General features: G+C 38.5%; 1 long non-coding RNA gene across 1 annotated transcript; it reads left to right on the forward strand.

Moving 5' to 3' along the window:
* Window positions 1–203: 203 nt before the first annotated feature.
* On the forward strand, window positions 204–10,069 carry LOC133076807 (uncharacterized). The gene is made up of 3 exons (XR_009697618.1): window positions 204–377; window positions 9,112–9,239; window positions 9,708–10,069. It is a non-coding gene; the product is annotated as an uncharacterized LOC133076807 (long non-coding RNA).
* Window positions 10,070–10,344: the final 275 nt, after the last annotated feature.

The following is a 10,344-nucleotide window of genomic DNA, read 5'->3' on the forward strand; positions in this document are numbered from 1 at the left end:
GATCCTGGATCCATAAAGAACTACAAATACCGTGAGGCCAAGCGGTTCGGCGCCCGCGGAGAGGAGGAAGAGGAAGGCACTCGAAATGGGGGCAGAAAGGCGGAGAGTCGCTCACATTGCCTGCCGGGAGTTGTAGTTTTAACTGTATGTCTTCTGTCGTCTTCCCCACTCTGGGGCCCAAGCAAAATGAGTATGAGAGACCACATTTCCTAGGATGCCCTGCGGTGCGACCAGACTCACTTCCCCCTTAGGCGGAGAGAAGAATATAGGGAAGCTTGGTTAATAACAGAGTTAAAGGGAATGGGTGTCGGAGGCAGAGGTTCTGAAGTTCACGACTCCTAGAAGGGGAGGGGAATGAAAGGCTCTCAGTGAAGAAGGTACAGTAAATAAATGTCCAGCGACATGGCGGGATGGGAAGTTGAATGAAATGGTCTAATCTAGGCTGGAGGTCATAAGAGAAAAAGGGGGAGAATAGTGAATTGATTCTCAGAGTATTTTTAAAAGTTTTTTCTTTCTATTTTTCTTCTATCACACTCCTCTCTTCTCATTCCCAACGCTATTACAAGCCGCCGAGGCTCCTGAGCCCCCTTTTCTGCCTTTTCCCCCCTCTCTGCCTTTTCCCCCCTCTCTACTGGGAGTCATTGAGGCGCCATTTGTTTCCTCGTTCCATGTGCGTCTTTGCAGTTTACAGTACAAATAACAATACCTTGGATGTGTACAGAATTTAAATACATATTCAAAGCCTTTTAAGTAGATATAATATTGTTTGATCCTTACAATCCTACTCTCAGAGAGTAATAACAGCTATCATTTATTGCGTTCTTGATATATGCCTGTCAGAGCATTTACATACAGGATATCATTTGATCTTCATAATGTAATAATAACCTTGCTAGGAAACACACGTCCAGAAAGAAAATGACTTGCTCAAGTTCACAGGCTTTTGGACCTAGATCTGTACCCATTTTACAGACAGGGACATAGGCAGGAAATGTTAGGACAGTATTATATAAAATAGTAACTAATTTCTCCTTACTCTTGCTTTATAGTTTACAAAACATGATCACATATATCATCTCATCCTCACACCTGTAATATCTTTACCAGGTATTGTTGGCTCCATTTACAGTTATGGAAACAGACTAGAAGTAATTAAGTTATTTGTACAAGGTCAAATCACCAGGATCTCTCAGACAGAGAGTGCTTTTTATACTACTTCCTACAAGAGAAAAAAGGAGCTGTTAAGCACAGACCTTTTGTTAGGCCTCAGGATCTCCCCGTAGTGACTCAAGGGGCTGTAAGGATGTTTACCCTTAAGGAGGCCACAGAACTTTATTTTATTTCTTGTGTGATAGGCAACTGCCTCTTCATGCAAAACACATTCATATGTTAATTGAAAGCTAGTATTATTTTAATATTGTACAGTCAGCTCCTTTCACTTATCATTCTGGAAACTCTTGCTTTCTGAAACCTTAGATAAGTGAACTGCCTCAAAATTTCTGAAACATTTGGCACAAAATAGATACATCAGTGCAGTCCATGAGGCCATTCGAGTTTTCTGTAGCTGCCAAACCTACTGTTTACTTTGTTAAGTTTTTTGAGTAAATAGAATTTGATGCTTTGAAATGAATCGTCTGTAAAATAGACATTCCTAAAAGGTATTAGTACTGCCTTTCACCTAATTATTATCTACAATTTTCTTCTAAAGAAATATGTGTCAAAGAGAAATCCTTTATTTGTTTTTAAAGGTTTATTTTTCTTTCCCTGCAAGCACCACACCTGCTATTCACACACCGGTCATCACATGAATAATAAGAACAACAACATTTACATAATGTGAACCAGCAAGTTAAGTTTTTTGGCCGCGCAGTGGGGCATGCGGGATCGTAGTTCCCCGACCTGGGATCGAACCCACACCCTCTGCAGTGGAAGAGCGCAGTCCCAACCACTGGACCGCCACGGAAGTCTCGAGAAATCCTTTAAATGTTAATTATTTTCTTGCCCAATTCTACCTGGCCCCTGCAAAAATAATGTTACTTCCATACAAGATAGGTAATGTTATTTATCTTGAAGGGAATAATTTTCAATAAAGTTTTTCTTAAAGAATTAATTCATGCAGGAAATTTTGTTTATTTCTATTCTGACAGTAGTTTGGTGGTAAACTACACAAGTGGTCTTGGAACTGATTTTTAATTCTTTATAAGTTGAGAAATTAGATATGCCCTTTAAGTGGAGATTATTTTCTACTGTGACTGAGGATTTACACCTGCAGTGAAATTGTATTTTTCTCATGATGAAAGCCTCAGAGCACAGGAAAGATAACAGCAAGTGTGCAGTTCTAACACTGTCATGTACTTTCATGTCAATACCACCAAGTGAAATTTTCCTTATTGATGATACATGCGAACAGTGAAATAGATTTTTAAAATTGCGTCTGAATATTGCATTCTGAACTGTGCCTTCACAGAATAACTACTTCCTATCCTACTGAAGAAATGGGTAGCCTTTCCCTGGCTTCTCAAGCACAATCCATTTGACTGGTCCAGTGTTCCTTTACCCATATGGAACCTAGGTTAGTTAGAAACATACTTCCCAAACTAAATTTGATACCTAAACCCATTTGTTACTATAGTTGTCCTACTTTTAAGGATTATACTTTTGAGGGAAAAATATAGAAATACCCTGGTACAAAGCATAGTTAATGGGGGGAGGTAGAGGAGGTAAGTTTTCAAACAGTTCTGAAATTAGATCATTTAACCTGAAAGTCATTTATTTAATGAGTCTGTAGATACAAAGTTCAGAAAGTAAGAAAGCTAACATAAATAATATGTTAACCATATTATTATATGTTAAAATGAAATTAACCAGGCCAAATTCAATATGTGAAATTAATTCTTTACAGGAACTTAGGCCTAGGTACCTATAAAGTAAGGAAAAGAAAATTTTGTTAGGACAAAATATGACATTCTGTTTCTTATAAAGCCATAGGAGTGCAGAAAGCCTCTAACCTGCTTATGTGAGATACACATGCTTCCTTCCTCTTCCTCAAATGCCATGATATTAATTGCCTAATAACCTTCTTTGTGGGATAAATAATAGCTCTTGTTCTTGCCTCAGTATTCCAGATGGGAAGAATGAGCTGGGCACCTAATGTTAGCTCTTCTGATACCTACACAGCATCACTTGTATCTGAATTGTCAAAATTAAGTTAAAACTGAAACCTGTTTTCTTCATAATTTCTAGTATGGCACTTCTGAACATCCTGTATTGCTTTTTTTTTTTTTTTTTAAAGCAAGGCAATGCTTTTTTTTTTTTAATTTATTTTTTATTTATTTATTTTTGGCTGTGTTGGGTCTTCGTTTCTGTGCGAGGGCTTTCTCTGGTTGCGGCAAGCGGGGGCCACTCTTCATCGCGGTGCGCAGGCCTCTCACTGTCGCGGCCTCTGTTGTTGCGGAGCACAGGCTCCAGACGCGCAGGCTCAGTAGTTGTGGCACACGGGCCCAGTTGCCCCGCGGCATGTGGGATCTTCCCAGACCAGGGCTCAAACCCGTGTCCCCTGCATTGGCAGGCAGATTCTCAACCACTGCGCCACCAGGGAAGCCCCCTGTATTGCTTTTAACAAACCTGGTAACTGTGAAAAGCAAAAGGCCTCCACTTAACAGAATAACCATCATCGTTCTTTCTTTTTTATGTTGGAAAAAGAAGGGAAGCATAACTTTGGGGATTGTTAGAAGCAAGCCACATACTTTCTCATATGAAATGTACATCTCTACTGAGAATTGACTCTGTCACTCCAGATCCCTACCCCAGACAATCACAAGCTTTTGTTGAAGCTTGAGGTGGATGTGAGAGGGACTTAATTACTGAAGTAGGTATTGTAGGAGCTTAAAGGGATGCAGAAGGCCATCCCTGTCCCAAAGGAGCCTAGAGTCTAATAGAATAAATAGGCTAAACTAAGTTGTTCATAAGTACAAGTAGAATAAAGCATATAATCAAAACAATACAAGAAACTAAATACCACAAATGCTATGAAAAATTTATTGAGGACTTATTATATGGCAGGTGTTTTTAAGTATATTATCTTAATCTTTAAAACAATCCCGTGAGATAGGTAGTATTGTCCTTATTATACAGGTGAGAAGATTTAACTCTGAGAGGTTAACATTATTATCATTATTACCACCCTGCTAGCAAGTAGCAGAGCTGGGCTTCAAATCAAGGTTTTCTTCTATGTTCAGCACTCACTCTTTCCACTACATCATAGCTGCTTAGTGATTTGAGAGAGAATTAGCCAAGAAGCGAGTGTAAATGGTGGCCAGTAGCCAAACTTGGCTTAGATGTGTTTTTGTTTGGCCAGCAGCAGTTTAACTTTTCAAAAAATTGTGAACATCTTTGGGCAGTGGCCAGCACTTCACTCTTTAAGGTCGTACACCAGGCCTGCTTGAGATAAATTACCTGCCTGCCTCCAGAAGGCATTTGCATTTTCTATTGCCAGGCAGTAACTGAGGATAGGGAGGAGCAATAGCTCTCAAAAGGCTCACGAAGAAGGTATGTCCAAGGGTGGAAAGAGGACATTGTGAACAAGAGTTGCAGAGTATTTGAGGAAGAATGATTGGCAGTATTTATCACTGTATAAAGGTGAGAGAGGTCAAGTACAGAGCTACAAGTTATGCCTTAGCACAGTAGTTCTCAAACTTTAGTGAGCATCAGAATCGAATATAAAGCTAAAACAGATTGCTGGTCTCCACTCCAGAATGAGTACATCTGGGGTGGACCTTGAGAATTTGCATTTCTAGCAAGTTGTCTGGTTCTGCTGATGCTATTGGTCCAAAGATCACACTTTGAAAATCACTGCTTACCAGACAGTAGGGCACTTTTGGGGAAGGGCTTAAAGCCAAGATTTTGTTTCTGTGTTTCTATTGTTTTAAGTACAAAAAGAATTACTTGACGTGGAATGTCTATAAGTAAAAGAGAAGAAAATTAAAATAAGTCTGTTATCAATTAGAGGTTACAGTTGTTAACATTTTTGATGGACTGTTCAAGTTCTTTTTTTCTAAAACAAGAAGGGGGGAGGGGGAGTATCCTTTTTTAAGAAACCAAAATTGTATCATCCTCATCCTCAGCCTTATCATAACAGCTGTTACCACTTACTGAGTATCTGCTGTGCACCAGGATCCTTACATATATTTACTTAATCCTTATAATATCTTTATGAGCCAGGTACTATTCTTATCATTTTTATTTTACAGATAAGGAAACTGAGGCGCAGAGAAGTTAAGTAACTTACTCAATGTGTCATTGCTAATAAGTGACATAATTAAGATTAAAACCAAGTAGTCTGGCTCCAGAGTACATGTAACTATTATGCTATTACTGACTCTTAGGCTATTCTGACCGTTATGCTATACTACTGTGCATACTGTTTTTAACCTGTATTCTTTTTTTTTTTTTTTAATATTTTATTTATTTATATTTATTTGGTTGCACCGGGTCTTAGTTGCGGCATGTGGGATCTAGTTCCCTGACCAGGGATTGAACCTGGGCCCCCTGCATTGGGAGCGCAGAGTCTTAGCCACTGGACCACAGGGGAAGTCCTTAACCTGTATTCTTTAATCACATCATGAACAATCTTGATAACATTAAATATTCTTGTCCAACATTTAAAATGAAAGCCTACTTTTAAAAAAATATTTCAAGCATTCAAGAGTGTACAGAAAAATAATATAAAAACCACTACTAGTTTTAACAAATGTTTCTATTTCAGCATATTTGCTTTAGAATCCCCCCTTCCAAAACACACACACACACACACACACACATAGATTTAGTAAGACTATGATTTTGAAGTTTAATTTTACTTAAAACAAGATTGTGCCTTATGAGTTATAAAGGCATGTCCTTAATAAAAATAGGACATCCTTGGAACTTAGTAATGGAGAAAGAATTTCTATGCAATGAACAACTCCATAGTTACTGTTGCCATCATCATACCATTCTCCTTAAACACCCTGGCCCAAGCATGGCTTTATTAATTACTTGGCGATAAAGGTAATAAACACAGATAGTAATATAAAGCTGGGTGTTGTGACATGTATGGCTTACTCAGTTTTCAGACTGCTTGGCCTACCTCCATGTGGTGAAGGTCACATTCCACCAGGGTGACATCTCAGCATTGCCCAATAAAACTGTCTGCAACGATGGAAAAGTCCCATGGCCGTCCTGTCCAATATGGCAACCACTAGCCACATGTGGCTATTAGGCCCTTGAAATATGGCTAGTGCAACTGAGGGACTGAATTGTTCATTTAATTTGATTTAAATTCAATTAAAGTAGCCACATGTGGCTAGTGGCCACCATTATCGGGCAGCACAGATCTAGGTCCTTAAAGCCCACATTACAAATAATGAGTCCCCAATTCCAGTGAGTTCCTGGCTCTGGTGGGGGTCAGGGGGTGAGCACTGACTGCAAAAGGGAACAAGGGAACTTTTGAGGCTGATGGAAATATTCTTTATCTTGATTCTGGTGATGGTGACAGGGATATATACATTTGCCAAAACTCATCTGACCTCTTAAAATGCGCGCATTTGTTGTATGTAAATTATACCTCAATAAAGTTGATTTTTTAAATTATTTTATTTATTTATTTTTATATTTATTTTTGGCTGTGTTGGGTCTTCGTTTCTGTGCGAGGGCTTTCTCTAGTTGCGGCGAGCGGGGACCATTCTTCATCGTGGTGTGCGGGCCTCTTCACTATCGCGGCCTCTCTTGTTGCGGAGCACAGGCTCCAGACGCGCAGGCTCAGTAGTTGTGGCTCACGGGCCTAGTTGCTCCGCGGCATGTGGGATCTTCCCAGACCAGGGCTCGAACCTGTGTCCCCTGCATTGGCAGGCAGATTCTCTACCACTGCGCCACCAGGGAAGCCCTAAAGTTGATTTTAAAAGGAAAAATAAAAAAAGATTTTCAGAGACAGGAGTTCCACTTCTTTTCTATCTAAAGCATGCTTTCTGCAATCCATCCCATTTTTTTCCCTAACAACCACCAAAGTCATTACTACAAAATTATAGGACCCCGTGTGATCTGGCACCTGGACCCCGTGTGATCGGCCCCTGGACCCCGCGTGATCTGGCCCCTGGCTACTTCTCTGACATTATTTCCCTGACTTACGTTTCAGCCACACTAGCCACGTTATTGGTACTCAGACCCTCCAAGTACATTCCTGTCTCAAGGCTTTTGCACTTGCTCTTCTTCTACCTGGAAAACCTTCCCGGAAAATATTCATTTAGGTATCTGCTCAGATGTCAGCTCCAACAAGATGCCATTCCTGCCAACCTCTCTAAAACAGCACTTCTGTCCTTTTCACTCTCCATTCCCTTATCCTCCTCACTTTCTTTACAGCACGAATCACTATCTGAAATTATATAATTACTTGTCTGTTGTCCTCCTTCCCCATTAGACTGTAAGGCTGTTCATAAGGGCAGGCAGTTTGTTGATTGTTGGATTCCCTGTGCCAGGCACACAGTAGCCTCAATAAATACTGTTGAATGAATGAATGGCTATCGTCCATGGCAGTTTCTCAGCCTGAGATCCAATCGTATGTTCATAGAAAATCCACAAATTCTCTACAAGATTAAAAAAAAAATTATCATTCTGATACTAATCTAAAGCAAGGTAATATTATTTATGATTTTCCAAATGAGCACCTTAAAACATGAACTTTTTAGTGCTGAGTTCACATTGAGTTTAGGATTTTGTTTGGATCAGTTGAAAGCCAAAGGACATCATGACACAATGTATGAACAAAGATTTCACTTCACACAGTAGCCTAGACATGCCAAACTCTAAAGAATCAGCACTTTAACTGTCAATGCCACATTCCAGTTAGAAGCGGAAATTGCACAAAACACACATACACGTACATATATTCGCAACAACTTAGTAGCTGTAAGTGAACTAGTAAAGCCACAGTGAGGAATTGGTTTTTGGTTCCCATCAATAATTAGATTAGATACTATTTAATTCAGATTTCAAATACTCAAAAATAATGACCCCATCTTACAGTGAATAAGCTGCTTTACAGAGTTATCAATTGATCCTCAATTAAAATTGACACTCCAGGATTTTGTAGCACCAGAATTTTTATGAACATATGAGATCTGATTATCTTGAACTAGAAGCAAAAATCTTGGAAGTTATTAATACTTTGTGCAAACAGGTATCATTTGCACTGACATTATTAAACATACAGAGACACATTTAATGTAGACCAGAAGTTGAATCTTAATACTCACAAACCGAACATTTTGCAGTTTAAATTTACATTAATTTTAAATGGCTGGATGAAATAACCACTGTCCTTGGAGCAGGAGAATGCTTATCACTGCGGTTATATCAACGTTGCCTTTTCTTTCTTTTTCTTTTCCCTCAATTTAGAACCTGAAGGGTAAAAGAAAGTTCAAGAATTTACTAAAAGGAACATTTGTATCTTCATTGCAGTAGCAATTTTGAGTTTTTGTAGAATAGCCTGACCCCTGTCTCTGAACCTTCTAGCTTTATGCCCTCAACACAGTCTCATTCATTTCTTTCCATGAATATGACACAAAAAGTCAGAGCAAGAAGTACTTGACACATTTTTCATATGTATAGTTTCATAAGATATTTTAATAGGCGAGAGTAGAGCAAAAGTATAAGCCAGCATACTTTTTTAGCCCTGTGAATCATGTATGTAAATTCATAGTATTCCAAGATATAAATACATCGTAATGATGACATACAAGAAATTAAATCCAAGGCAGTCTGCAAGGGGGTGCGTTTTACATCAGTGGGCAGCAGTATACTGAAGAAATTGTGTGTGTGTACTAAATTAAAGCATCAGCATTAGATGTCAGCAAATCACAACATGGGAGAGTGATAAATGGACAGTATATCCTCGACAAGGATGCCTCAGCCAGCATTTTCCCATTCGAAGATTAATTTTCATATAGCCTGGCATTTGCTAAGGTGTGCTCCACAAATTCTATGGATATTAATAGGTATCGTTGAGGGAAAGGTTCTACAGTCAAATGAGTTTAGGAAATGTTGAGTAAACTAAGTTTTCTTCTTTTTCTGCCGTAGGACTTCTCAGAGCCTTTCTATCCTGATGACAACATGACTCTTTCCAGAGAGCAGCAGTGATAGCTCTGGAATGTCTAGGGAGAGGAAGGGCTTAGTGACCAGAGTCTGCTGACAGCACAAGATCCTAGGTTACATTTGTTTTCTTTGCACACTGTTTTATTTATTTATTCTTTTTTTTTTGGTTTTACTTAGAGTATATATTTTGGGGTTGGTTTGGGCATGCTGATAGAGGTAATGACCTAAGGCACCCCTTGGCCTTACTATTGACAATGTAGCATTTCCACACTTCTTTGGCTACAGAACCATTTTGAATCTGTGTCAGAGGCACACACTTTAGGAAAAACCAACACAGGCAAATAGTGCCCCTCATTATGATCTACTTTTATGAGTGTGCTTGAAAAAGTTTATTGTTTGTCCATATTTTCTGGTAGTATATGGAGGTTTTTTCCATTTAATGCTTTAATCCAGTTAATGTGTATTTTTGTATATGATGTGAGGGAGAGATTCAACTTTTTAATTTATCTCTTTATTTTATATTGCAGAATACCAGTTGTCCCCAAACCTTGCATTAAATGTGTTTTTGGTTTTGTTTTCAGGTCCAGAACCCTGCAGATCAACTTACCAATAAGTTCAATATGTAAAACAGTTAAATTTGGTTCAAATGTGGAAGGATGAGAGTTATTGCAACCTGGCAACGCTCCCTACCCCCATTCCCACCCTCCCTACAGGGGAGGCTCCAGGGAGTACTTTGAAAACCATTGGAAAAATTCTGCTCATAAATGACTTGAAATGCCATGTCTGTAGTATGCTATGTTAAATTTTTTTACCCATTCCAATTATTTTTCTATTTTTCTGCCAATCTCATACTTTAAGTTAATTTAGAGGCTAAGAGCTTTGTAATATAACAAAGGAAGAAATTGAAATGTCTAATAAATAAGTAAAATAACAACATGTTATTTTGGGGGGCCTGCATATTAGTGTATTTCTTTAAAATAATGTCTACTATTGGCAAGAGTTGACTAGATCACCTTCAACATAGAGATTCACTTGGTAAAACTATATATTGATCAATAATTTAATAATGTGTGTCACAAGTTTACAAGGTTGATATTCTTTGATCCATCAAATCACTTATAGGATTTAAGACTAAATAAATAACCGGAACTGTATAGGAAATTTTTCTGTTGTTTCTATTATTGATAATATTGAAAATGATCCAAATGTTTAACAATG

Source organism: Eubalaena glacialis, chromosome 17, assembly GCF_028564815.1.
Source record: "Eubalaena glacialis isolate mEubGla1 chromosome 17, mEubGla1.1.hap2.+ XY, whole genome shotgun sequence".
Taxonomy (NCBI): domain Eukaryota; kingdom Metazoa; phylum Chordata; class Mammalia; order Artiodactyla; family Balaenidae; genus Eubalaena; species Eubalaena glacialis.